Raw genomic sequence first — 13051 nt, forward strand, 5'->3', positions numbered from 1 at the left:
TAAAACCTTAAAGTATATTACATATATCTTAACTACTTGGGTAAGCTTCTTATCCCCTAAATGATTCCATATGTTTATTTGGCAAAGTGAGTCTTTTGTTTGTTCTCCGGGGAGTGTAGCTTTCCCCGCAAGTGTGCCATTGTCCTTTTTCTTCTAAGCAATTTGGGCCTTTTCTTCTGTTGTACATTCTAAGTGAGGCCATCCCTTAGTCTGATCCCAGTTCCCAGTGGCTATCTCTTGCAGGCCTCCAACCAGGATAGGCTACTGCATAGCCATTTCTTGAGCCACTTGATCCGCTTTGTTATTGCCCCATGCCACTGAATATCTTCCCTCCTGATATCCTGGGCAGTGAATAATACTCACAGTTGTAGCTTCATCAGGGCATCCAAGAGATGGCAAAGGCATCTGTACTGATGTGCTGGGGAGTAGAGGTTTGGTGACATTTGTGTTGTCCATTATGGCAGCACCTACTCATTACTGACCTTCATGAAGAGAACTGTTCCTGTCTGTAGAAAAGGTAGCCTCGACTTTCATCAGAGGTCGATCTGTCAGTTGCAGAGGACTTCCCTCCACCCATGGGCTCCTGCCACTACTTGACACTTGTGCTGTGGTGGCTCCAGGTCAGGATTGGGCAGCAAAGTGACCAGATTGCCCCCAACTGGTAAAGAATCTAGTCTATGTCAGCTGACCAGTGGTCCCATTCTCTGGGACATTCCATTCAAAGTCAAAACATATTTGACTTTGGGGTACCCAGCTCAGGCAGAAAAAAACACCTTTTAAGTACTGGTGCACTGAGACGGGTCAGCCTGGGTCTTAAGCTCCACATACACAGTCTATAGATATGCATACACATGGCCTCACACAGCCATTTCAGCCCACACAAGCCATTTTGGAGAGCAAATTTCTCATAAGCAAGGTATAGGGACAGTCAGAGATGACCATGAACGAGTGGGTTACCCCGCCCACACTAAGGTCTACTGTTCTTCGGGTAGTCCATAAATATTGTTTGTTGCCGATAGCCCCCTGCACCCAAGGTCTTTTGATGGACACTGGACCATCTGGGTGTAGGAGCACAGGGTGTTGGGTCCCTGTATCCACAAAACACTGAGTGGGCTTCCCCTCTAACCTGGGGCAGTCTCTGACCTGGTGTTCTTTTTTCTTACAATAGGCACACTGATCTTTAGACAGGAATTCTCTTCTGTTGCCAGGTACTGTCTTCCTAGTCTCTCTAACTACTGTGACCAGTATAAGTTCCTCTCCTTTTATCTCTCTTTAGCTCTCTAGCTTCTTCTTCATTCTGTCTTCTTTTCTACGCTGTCCACTTATGTGCACAGACCCTGAACCACATGTTAACGTTACTTTCTCTGCAACTTACATTAACTCTCTCAGCAACTTAGCTTAACCCCTCAAGTTTCTGCAACCTCTTCCTCATATCTTTTTTTACCTTAGCCAAATTGGTGGAGCATTTACCAGCCCCTCAGAGACCTACCTTTGGAGCCTGGTGGTAGACCTGGCCCTCTCTACCATCAGGTATATTGAAGTCAACATGCAGAAGAGAGGGCCTTCCATCTGTATCTGGAACATTCTGGCCTCTAGTATAATTCTGCATTTCCTGAAACAGCTACTAACAAGCATCTCAAGTGGGCTAGTGAGAAAAAAAAAGAAGAGAGTCCAGAAAAGAGAGGTCCACCGAAGAGGACAAATAGCATTCACTCACACAGAAAGACAATCAAAAGATTAACAAACAAAAACAGAAGTGCACACAAAAACAAAATACAAGCGGCTGCTGCAAGATCACCACAAACTGAACTGATTCAGACAGGAGCTTCCATGAGCTCACCAAAGACACATGAAGGGAAGCAGATCAAAAATAATGGCTAAGTCAAAGCTGCCCTCAGGAGACCAGCTGACATCAAATGCCGGCCACTCCGAGGAGCAAAAAGTGTGCCACGGTCCTTTCTTAATCTCAACTGACAAGTTGTGTGCTCTAGCACTAACTTCAGTCCAGTAAAGTCAAACTCAGACGAGTCGTCACAGTCTGTCCCATCAACAGACATAAGTAATACAAAACAGAGACCTCAAACACACAGACAAAAACTAACAGACGTCTGTCTCCACCTAGACAGACAATACAGATGGCTGGGAGGGTGTGTAGCTTTCTCCAATCCAGGAGAACTACAGAACTATTTTATCCTCACTGGTACCCATGTAGGAACTTCCCAGGAGTCCCTGGGGTCCCTCCAGACCTTCTGGGACGTCTCCCAGGGCAGCACAATCGGTGAGCCCCTGGCACGTCTACTGCTCACACTTGCTGTCTCTCCTGAGATAAGAGCCCCCGTCTCTACCCAAGACGCGAGCAACTGCAAAACACAGAACTCGCGAGCAAATACAGAACCAGAATTCAGCCAGCATGAAAACAAAAAGACACAGACAATATCTTACCTCCAAGTGGATTTCCGGAGATGAGGGTGGGCACCAATCCCAGACGAGCCCCCAAATGAAAGACATCTGAAATGGGGAGACCCTCACTCAAGTCTGGGGATGACGTGACCCCCCAAGAACTCACAAGCGACTGTCCTTGCTGTAATAACACAAGGTTTATTGACAGGAACCAGTGCACTGGGGTCAATACTCCTATCCCACACAGGGGTAGCTGAGCATGACCCCAAGTGGCTGGAAGAAGGGGTATTTAAAGGAAGAAACCACAACCCAAGCGGGTAGGGATGGCATCATTGGAAAATGTCGAGAATACCAGTGAAAAATCACAAGGAGAAGCTTCCTGATTCTCAAGATTGTTCTTTAAAACTTTAACTTTATGGTCAGCTAGTTCCTGGAACAGAGTTGCTGAACTGGCTGGTGTAATTACTCATTCTGTGGTCAGCTAGTTCCTGGAATATGCAGTTCCAGGGCCCAACCAGTTTATTTCTTCTGCTCTAAACTTTTGTTGGGGGGGGAGGCAACCTTAAAACTTCTACCTTTCAGTTTCAAAACAAATATAAAATCTAGCCAAGTTCTTGAGATTAATGGTGTAAGTTCAATTTTATTAAAGTAAACATACACTATTCATAGCCAGTCATAAATATGGTCTTGTTGAAAGAGGTAGTGTCACAGAGATGGGATATGAGGTTTCAAACACCCTCACCCTTCGAAGTTAAATCTCTCTTTGTCTTTTAGTTGTTTTCTGAAGATGTGAGCTCTCAGCTACTGTGTTAATGCCATGCCTGACTGTCTGCTGCCATGCTCCCTGCCCATGATAGTCATGATTTTACCCACAATTAAATGCTTTATCTTCATTGAAGCTCCCAATTAAATACCTTTCTTCTCTAAGTTGCCTAGGTCATGTTACTTTGTTGTGCAAATAGAAAAGTAACTAAATATCCTTCAACCAAGGTAATCTATATAACCTCCAGATATATGAAGCCTATACATTTCCATAAAACAATACTTAACAAAACAACCCTCATCCACGGTAGTCTATGCAACCCCCAAAATACACATATCCCATATATTTCCATAGCCAAGAAGTTACATGGCCCAAATAGTATGTAGCTGGATCAAGAGCCATCCGTAATCTCTTATCTCATATATATGACCAGTATTCTACTATCATACTAGAATTTACTTCCGTATCATTGTTGACACTATTGGATCTGGATATTAGAACTATACTTAATCTGTCCCTAATAACAATACTCATCTAATTACAATTAGATGACTGCTGTCTTACAGTAAAAAAGTGAAATGAAATATTCATAATTACAATATATGTTTCTCCTTTCACAGTTACTGTACAAGATGAAATAAAATGATTTGCCCATTTTGACAAAGGATGGAAAGTAGACTTAAATATGAAAAGTAGACTTAAAAAAAAACTGTAGGATCTAAGCTAAATAGTATAAGTTACAAGGTACTTGTGAAGTCTATGGCTAAGCTAAGAAAATAGAATAGAAATGAGCACTTCTAAGAAAAATATAGATTTGGTTCTTTCTTTTAATCAGAGCTTATTTCTAGATGTTTGTCATCGTGCATCAGGCAGGCAAGAATATTTATTTTGTCACTGTAGTCTCACCCTTGTTTATCTTGTAGACAGAAAATTCACACGCCAGAAATACATCTTTTAGCTAAAGGTTTTATCTGTCCAGATAATGACTAAGTCTATAGCACATATAGATGATAAGACCTCAGGTTCCTAGAGAAAAATGCTACACCTACATTAAAATATGTACAAGGCTTATTAATTTAAATTTTGCAATATATAGAGTTGGAATATTGCAAATTTGGAGCCACATGTTAGGTAGCAATGTTCATCCCTTTATGACCTTGATCAACTCTGTGGTTCACCTGATTTTCTTGTAAATATCATATGAAATCTTATGACATGTATTTGTTTAGCTGATCTTTACCTTTCAACCAGTGCAAAGCTAAGAAACTAATGAGCATTTTAGAACTATCATAAACTGTTCCTTGATTTGCTATAGTCCAATAAATTTATTTTCATTAACATAGTTGAATATGCATAGATTTTTAGCTTCACTTTGCTCTGTAACTATGAACACTGCAAGAAACATTACTATGTTGAAGCATGGTATTCCGGACACTATAAATCCAGTTTCTCTGGCTCTTATTGATTATATTTGGTTCTAATGATAAAAAAAGAATCTTGTTCCCATTAATGCTTTTCATCAGCAATGATATGGTAGACTTCCAGCACATTATCCAATCTGTGCTAAAATGTCTATAGTAAGGTTCCTCATAGAGCTATGCCAAATATCTTATTTAATCCATCACAAACCCCCAAATTTTTACAAAGGAGTTACTAAATTCTAGGCACCATGCTGAAATCATAGTACACATACGCTTATAAAGCAATCAACAACACCCTACAGAATTCAGACTTGCAACTTTTGGCTCTGTAGGTAGTGAATCTGCATAGACAATCAGTGGTTGTTCTCTATGAGCTTACAGTGTCCTGGGATCCTGTCGGGAACCAGACGTCCGAACTAAGCAAAGCTAGAGCCCAGCACTGAGCAGATTCCTGAGAAGGGCTTGACCTTTTCAAAGGAAGAACATGTTCCCGGAAGACTATTGCCTCTTTGTCTAAGGAGGATATCTTGCAGTTTAGTGATTCACCTTATGTCCTTGGGCACTTCCCAGTACTCCCCCTGCCCTAAGCTTCAGTTCCTGCTTCAATTCCTGCTTCAGAGCTTTAAATGCTATACATTCCTCTCAATAAACAGACCTTGACAAGGACACTGCTTGGTCTCGCTCCTCTTTCTTGCCCTTTCTCCCGCAGGTATGGGTCCCCCTCGACCCCCACAAATAAATGGGTTCCCGCTGGCAGGGGCAAGATCTGGTGGTTGAATCACAAATAACAGTTCCATAGCCAAATATTGGAAAGAAATTCTGCTGACAGTCACTCTGCACCATCTATTTTCTTTAATAACCTGCTCTCACTACTCCTCCAGGAATGGAAAATGCTGTTGATCCATTTTAGATGTAGAAAAGGAAAGCCAACACTAGGAAATATCTCAATAGGTCAGCCCATTGGACAAAAATCTAATAATTCCAATAGATTACACTGATGCATTTAAAAGACCACATTTGGAAAAATAATCTAGAACTAAAAGTTATTTTCAACAAAGGAACCAGTTAAGAAGTCATTGTCATAATCCACCAGAAAGATGATGGTGCCCTAAAATAGGGAAATGGCACCAGAGATAGAAAAAAAATTGATTTTGAAGTCTACTTTTTGTAAGTAGAATTGACATGAACTAGAAGAAATAAGATTTAAGGTGTAGACATGAAGGTGTTCAGGAAGGACTTTGTAGAACACACTAAACAGTCTAGGTTTATTTGAGAAAAAATTTACAAATTTGTAGCTCACAATCCCAGTAGAATGATAGTTGTCTCCTTTTCACTGGTCTGCTGACTCTCCAGTTTACCACAGTTTCTGCCTGAAGCCAGATCCATTTAATTTCTATGGTCTTCCTTCCAACCACACTGTGATGGTTAATGTTTATTGTCAACTTTATAGAGTTTACAACCACCATGCAACCAAGCCTCTAGCTATTCCTATGAAGAAATATCTAGCATTGGCACATTAATATAGGAAAACCTGCCTCACCTAAAAACCACACAGATTTTTGGTTTAGGATCAGAGAGTGAAAACAAAGGAAAAAGCAGGGCAGGAGACAGAGCTCAGTAGTTAATTCTCTGTAACCACATGGCTACTCACCACTATCTGTAACTTCAGTTTCAGATAATCTTCCACCTTCTGTAAGCTTCTATAGGAACTGAGTACATACATGGTCCACAAACAAACATATAGACAAAAAAAAAAATCACACACATAAAGTATTTACAAGGGAGAAATCACTGCATAGATTTCATTTCCCTCTTCTTCTTGATTGTGAATGTAATGTGACCAAATGCTTCACACTTCCTCCTCTGCAGAGAGCCTTTGGGGGCCACTTGCTTTGCTTTTATACACTTGGCTGGAATTTGACACCAGGACAAAAGAAAGGAGGCCAGGGCAAGAATCTGACACAGGAAATGGGTCCTGATTAAGAACATTTACATTTGAGTTAATGCAAAACTCCGAGCAGGCTCACAGGAAGTGGCAGTCCTTTTGTTTTGGTCATCCTGATTAGCACCCAGAACAGTGTTTACAGGATTTTGTTCATCACCTTGCTTGTTCCTTGACTCAGAACTGATCTTATCGTTGTGCATGTAATTAAAGTGGTATAAAAGCATATTGGAAAATAAAACATCTGCTTCAGCCTCAGAACTGGCTGTAGTTATGTTAAATGTTGTCTAATTGTCTTTTTCTTTTCAATCCTCACACCTGCCCTGGAGAACCTGTTCACTGACTGAACTGCCTTGGTCACTCTTCAGTATTTTCCCTGCCATGATGCACTAGACCTTCTGAGTATTAGCCGTAATAAACCTTTTATCCATGAGATGGCTTTTCTCAGGTGATTATATTTTCACAGCAATGAGACAAGCAAGTAATGTACAAACTCAGAAACAAAGCTGTCATTCTTTTTATTGCAGGTAATGCACTGTAGGAGAGAACAGCAGGCAATTTTTAAAAGATACTATCACACTGGCATCGAAAGCATCTACTGGAGCTAGACAGGGTTAGAGGAAGAAAAATCATTTAAGTGATTATGGCAGTGTTGGATCTGAGAGGAAAAAAAGGCCCACAATAGACTATTGACCAGTAAAATGGACTGGAAATGGAGTAGAAAGGCTTGTTGAGGAATGACTCTAGCCATGAGTTTAGGTTAAAAAGAAAGAAGAAATGATTGAAAAATACCAATTCTAAGTATTTAATTCATTTGTGATTTTCTGAGGGAAAATTCGAGTTTCTGGGTGAATCCCATAGTGCTCATAGATTCCCATTCAAGGGAGAAAACAATTTCATTTGACAAATCTGGGTTCAAGGATAGTTGGGTATATGTCTGATCCTTTCTTCTATGTGACCACAAAATTTTCCATCTTATAGCCAATATGAATTATGTATTGCAAAAGCGAAATGATTGAGAACATGGAAAAGGTAAAATGAGAATGTAAGTCTGCTCTGTTACTCCCTTGTTAATTCCTTGATTTATTGATGAAGCAGCTCTGCTCTAAGATTCGTTCCAACATTTATTAAAAGATTACTTGTTGAGACATAAACTTAACTCCATTGTCTTCTATGTTAGCTAATATTGCCAGTGACAATGAACGTTTCCTGTAATGGAAGATAGGAGATTAATACGAATGCAATTACCAGCAATTCAAGTCCTACTTCCATGTATACAATAATATATATTGCTATGAACATGAGGAAATTTTTGTGATTGCTGAAGTGTAAATATTTACCAATATTGAGTTTGATTCTTCTCCAGTTATATGTAAATAAACCATCTTCAGTTCTTTATCAAAAAGGGATGAATCCTGATTTACATTTTCATCATTATTTACCATCAATTGTGTAAGAAGCTGATCTAAAACTAGAAATTTTTACAAAGCTTATTTAGAATGAAATAAAATGCCCTCTTTATCATGACCTATTTTTCTCTTTGTTTCACTTTCAGAAGAAGAGATAAAAGATGATTGAAGTAGGAATGATGAAAGTAACTGTAGGCAACTTGTAGACACCAACCCTTGATAATTTTATTAAAAAGAAGCACATAACACATTCCCTTTCCTAGTCAAATAAACAACCAGATAAACATACTCCAATTTCTCGAGCATACTTCAGACTGAATTATTGCATTTAATATGAATTAAGAGTCTTATTAAGCTAAACTTGTAACTGATGCCTCTAAATTCAATTAGTTTCTTTTCTACAAGAAATGATGCATTTGTATCTGTTCTTTGCTTTCCATGTTATCTATCTAGATATTATTCTTCCATTTATATGTCATGGAAAATGTCAACAGTTTTCATTCTGAGAACTCTATCTTTTATTATCACCACCCTGATCAGCATGAGTGTACTAATTACATTGCTGTTAGATTTTATGACATCAGTCCTAGGTGATGTTATTATGGATTTCAAATGAAGAATACTTTTTGCTTCTTTCTGTATGCTGTATATCAGAATTGTATGAATCAATAGAATTCATTAGTAAAATTAAACCTATCTATGAATCCTATGTCCTAGCCCTAATTTAAGGTACAGCTTTTTTACTTCCAGAATTATTACACGATCTTGAGTATATTAGTGTACTATATTATTTACATTGAAAATCAAGTTGGAGTCAGTTGAATGAGCTTGTAGCTATTGTACAGGCTCTAAGTTCTCTCCACTGGAACATTTTTGGTTGCTCTTTTAATTTGGTAAGATCACAATCTATTCTGCCAGCTATCTTGGGGAAATCACCATAGTGTACTGATAGAATCATGATGTTCTTCAATTCCAGGGATAACCCCTAAACATAAAGGACAAATTCAGTGTGTGAGGCAACTTAAGCACAAATAATCTATGTAACACTTGCTTTGGGTGTTGAGGTTGCTACTGTGCTATTGTTTTCCTTTTTAAAAAAAAAATCTGCCTTCCCAAGCCATCACCAAAATCTAAACAAATACAATTTAAGACATTTTGAGAAAAATGTTCTTTTGATCTGAATCAAATGTATTTATTCTCTCCTTGGATGAGAAGCATATATTGCATGCCCTTTGCTGACTCTGATGTGCTCTCTCTCTCTCTCTCTCTCTCTCTCTCTCTCTCTCTCTCTCTCTCTCACACACACACACACACACACACACACACACACACACAAACAAACAGTTGCTCCTTGTTTTTAATTTATGAGGAACATTCCAAGGAGATTTTCCCCATAAAGAGAACAGTTATATATATAGATTAACTCAATGAATCCTTTTCTTCATAGTCTTCCACTTACTAAGGACAACACATGGACATTCTAATCCATGAATAAATGCAGACGAAAGATGATATGCATGGTGGCTGTCTAGCTACAATATGTTCAACGAGTTTTACCAAGATAAAACAATGACTTCAGCAAAGATAAATGTTCCCCAGTTGACTTCTGCAAAGATGAATGTTTCCCACTTGTTTAATAGCTGGGCAAACATTCATTTTACTAAGTAGTAAGCACATGCCATGTTAACTGGCAATTTATATGCACTTAACATTCATATAAATGTATCAAACACTGATTCTGTGTTCAACAGTTTATTGTAGTTCTCAGCAAAGGGATTTAGAAGCAGAACTCATAATTATTTTGTAATTTCATTTAAAAGAGTAGAGGGCTAATCAAGCATGTTTTTAATAAGAAAAAAATCAAATGAAGAAGTCATACAGCTGCTAATTTCCATAATCTGTACTGGATATCCTGACCATAATTGCAGAATGTAACTCTAACGTGAAGCTTTATATTACGGTTGTACCATACTACCCTCCACTTCTCTCTCCTCTTTTCAGAAATACTGTTAGGGAAAATATGGAATATATAACCTTGAACCAATATGACTTATATAAAAAGGTTGATTACCTAATCTAAACTCATATATGTTTAACAAATCTAGGCATACATGTGGTAACTGGATACTTGAATGCCAAATTAGTGTAGCCATTTTCAAATAAGCTTGAGAATTAGGTTTTGAAATGTTTGACAGTGCCTAATGAGGCATCATCATAAGCAATAGAGTGTTAAGACAGGAAAAGAAAAACAATATTTGAAATGCAGCTTTCCTTATTATTTTTAAATTTTTCACAATATTATTTTCTTAATGCAAATAGCAAGTGAATCATTATGTCTTCCTAGTTTAGATCAGGAACCAATGAAATGTGACAAAAGCAGAACAAAAAAAAAAAAAGAACTGAAAGTATATATTAACATATTCTTTGACAGCAAACTTACTTAAGGCTATATTTTTACCCTCCAAAGTCCTAGTCATCTAGCTCTGCGATTCTTCTGTTAAACACATGTTAGTGCTGGAATGTTCATTAAAAAGGTATTTTAACTGTGGGATGGCAACCCATCCTTTCACGTCACGTCTTGTCCCTCCACTGGAGGTAGAATCTACAAGTTCCCCCTCTCCACTCTAGAGCACTTCATCCATGATCCAGTCCATTGAGTCATGAGAATCTCTCACCTCCCAAGTCTCTTGTACATTCTAAAGGGTCCCACAATGTCTTTCCTCATAAATTAGGCTGTTGCCATTCTTTCTGCAGGCCTTCAGGGCTTCAGTCCTCCCCACCTAATACTTAATCATATTCTGCCTTCCTCTCCCTGTCCCTGCTACAATTAAGGTCCCTCCCTCCCCCCTTCTGTGATTGCTTTCTTCTCCCTCCCAGGGGGGACTGAGGTATCTTCACTTGGGTCCTTCTACTTGCTAACTTTCTTGAATTCAGTGGATTGTGTCCTAAGTATTCTGTACTTTTTGGGGTAATATCCACTTATTAGTGAGTACATACCATGCATGTCTTCTTAGGTCTGAGTTACCTCACTCAGGATATTTTACAGTTCCATTCATTTGCCTGCAAAACTAAGGATGTGCTCATTCTTAATAGTTAAGTAGTATTCCATTGTGTAAATGAACCATTCTTCTGTATCCATTCTTCTGTTGTGTGACATCTCGGTTGTTTCCAGCTTCTGGCTATTGCAAATAAGGCTGCTATGAACATAGTGGATCATGTGTTCTTGTTATATCTTGGAGCATCTTTTGGGTATATGCCCAAGAGTGGTATAGCTGGGTCTTCAGGTAGATCTATTTCCAATTTTCTGAGGAAACTCCAGTTTAATTTCCAGAGTGATTTTGAAATCCCACCAGCAATGGAGGAGTGTTCCTCTTTCTCCATATCCTTGCCAACATGTGCTATCACCTGAGGTTTTGATCTTAGCCATCTGATTCATGTAAGGTAGAATCTCAGGATCATTTTGATTTGGATTTCCCTGATCACTAATGATTTTGAATATTTCTTTAGGTGCTTCTCAGACATTTGAGATTCCTATCTTGTGAATTCTCTATTATGTTCTATATCTCATTTTTTGATTGGGTTGTTTGGGGTTTGTTTTTTTGGTGGTTAGTTTCTTGAGTTCTTTATATATTTTGAATATTAGCCCTTTATCGGATGAAGGTTTATTAAAGATGTTTTCCAAATCTGTAGGTTTCAGGTTTGTCCTATTGACTAGGTGCTTTGACTTGCAGAAGTTTTCCAGTTTCATGAGGTCCCTTTTACCAATTCTTGACCTTAGAGTGTGAGCCACTGGAGTTTCGTTTAGGAAATTTTTCTCTGTGCCCCAGAGTTTGAGGCTCTTTCCTACTTTCTGTTGTATTAGATTGTATCTGATTTTATTCTGAGGTCCTAGATCCACTTGGACTTGAGCTTTGTGAGGTGACAAATATGGATCTTTTTCCAATTTTCTACATACAGACTGCTAGTTAAACCAGCACCATTTATTGAAGTTGCTTTCTTTTGTCCATTGTATATGTTTGGCTTCTTTGTCAAAGACAAAGTGTGTGGTTTTATCTGGGTCTTCAATTCTATTCCATTGATCTATATTGTTCCTGTGTGAAGGAAGTGATGGGACAAAATGGAAAAGAGCATGAGAGAAAAGAGGCCCAGTGACAGGCCCAAATTGGAATCCACCTCAAAACCCTGAGGCCTGACACTGTTACAGATGCCATGGTATGCTTGCAGAAAGGAGCCTAGTAAGGCTGCCCTCTGAGAGGCTCAGCAAACAGCTGAAAAAGTTAGATGCAGATACTAGCAGCAAAACAATGGGCAGAAGCTGGGGATCCTTGTGAGTGAATTGGAGAATAGCTGGAAGAAGTTGAGGAGGAAAGAAAGTCTAGCAGTTTCTGGACCCCCAAGAACTCTCAGACACTGAGCCTGCAATCGGGCAGCATATACCAGCTGATATGAAGCCCTTGACACATATACAGTAGAGGACTGCCTGGTCTGGCCTCAGTGAGAGAAGATGCACCTAATCCTTGAGAGACTTGAGGAGGCCTCACAAAGTGGGGAGGTCTGGTGGTATAGGGTAGGTTTGGGGGTGTGGGGACATCCTCTTGGAGACAGAGGAGTTATGGGATGGGTTGCGATCGTGATGGGGTGTGTGTGGGGGGCAGACAAGAAGTGGGATGAAGATTAGACTGTAAAAAAGGATTAAAGAATAAATTTTAAAAATCATTTTTAGGGCCCTGCACACCAGACACCGCCGAAAACTGAAGGGACCGACCAGACAAACAATTCTCTGCACCCAAATCCCGTGGGAGGAAGAGCTAAACCTTCAGAGAGGCAGAAAGGCCTAGGAAGCCAGAAGAGACTACACTCTGCCCACATTTCTGACTCCAGGAGAAAACACCAAACACCATCTGGAACCTTGGTGCACAGGGGCTCCCAGAGAAGGCAGCACAGGTCCCCCTGGTTGCTGCCCTCACGGAGAGCTCATAAGCAACACCTCACGAGCAAACTTGAGCCTCGGGACCACAGGTAAGACCTACATTTCTGCTCTAAGTGACCTGCCTGGTGGACTCAGGACACAGGCCCACAGGAACAGCTGAAGACCTCTACACAGGAAAAACTACAC

At 39.5% G+C, this 13051-nt stretch overlaps 1 pseudogene; it reads right to left on the reverse strand.

The window, feature by feature from the left end:
- LOC147998386 (uncharacterized) overlaps positions 1–2057 on the reverse strand; it is a 34306-nt pseudogene extending 32249 nt beyond the window's left edge.
- Positions 2058–13051: the final 10994 nt, after the last annotated feature.

The sequence above is a fragment of the Rattus norvegicus genome, chromosome X (genome assembly GCF_021556685.1).
Source record: "Rattus norvegicus strain SHRSP/BbbUtx chromosome X, alternate assembly SHRSP_T2T, whole genome shotgun sequence".
NCBI classification, from domain to species: Eukaryota; Metazoa; Chordata; class Mammalia; order Rodentia; family Muridae; genus Rattus; species Rattus norvegicus.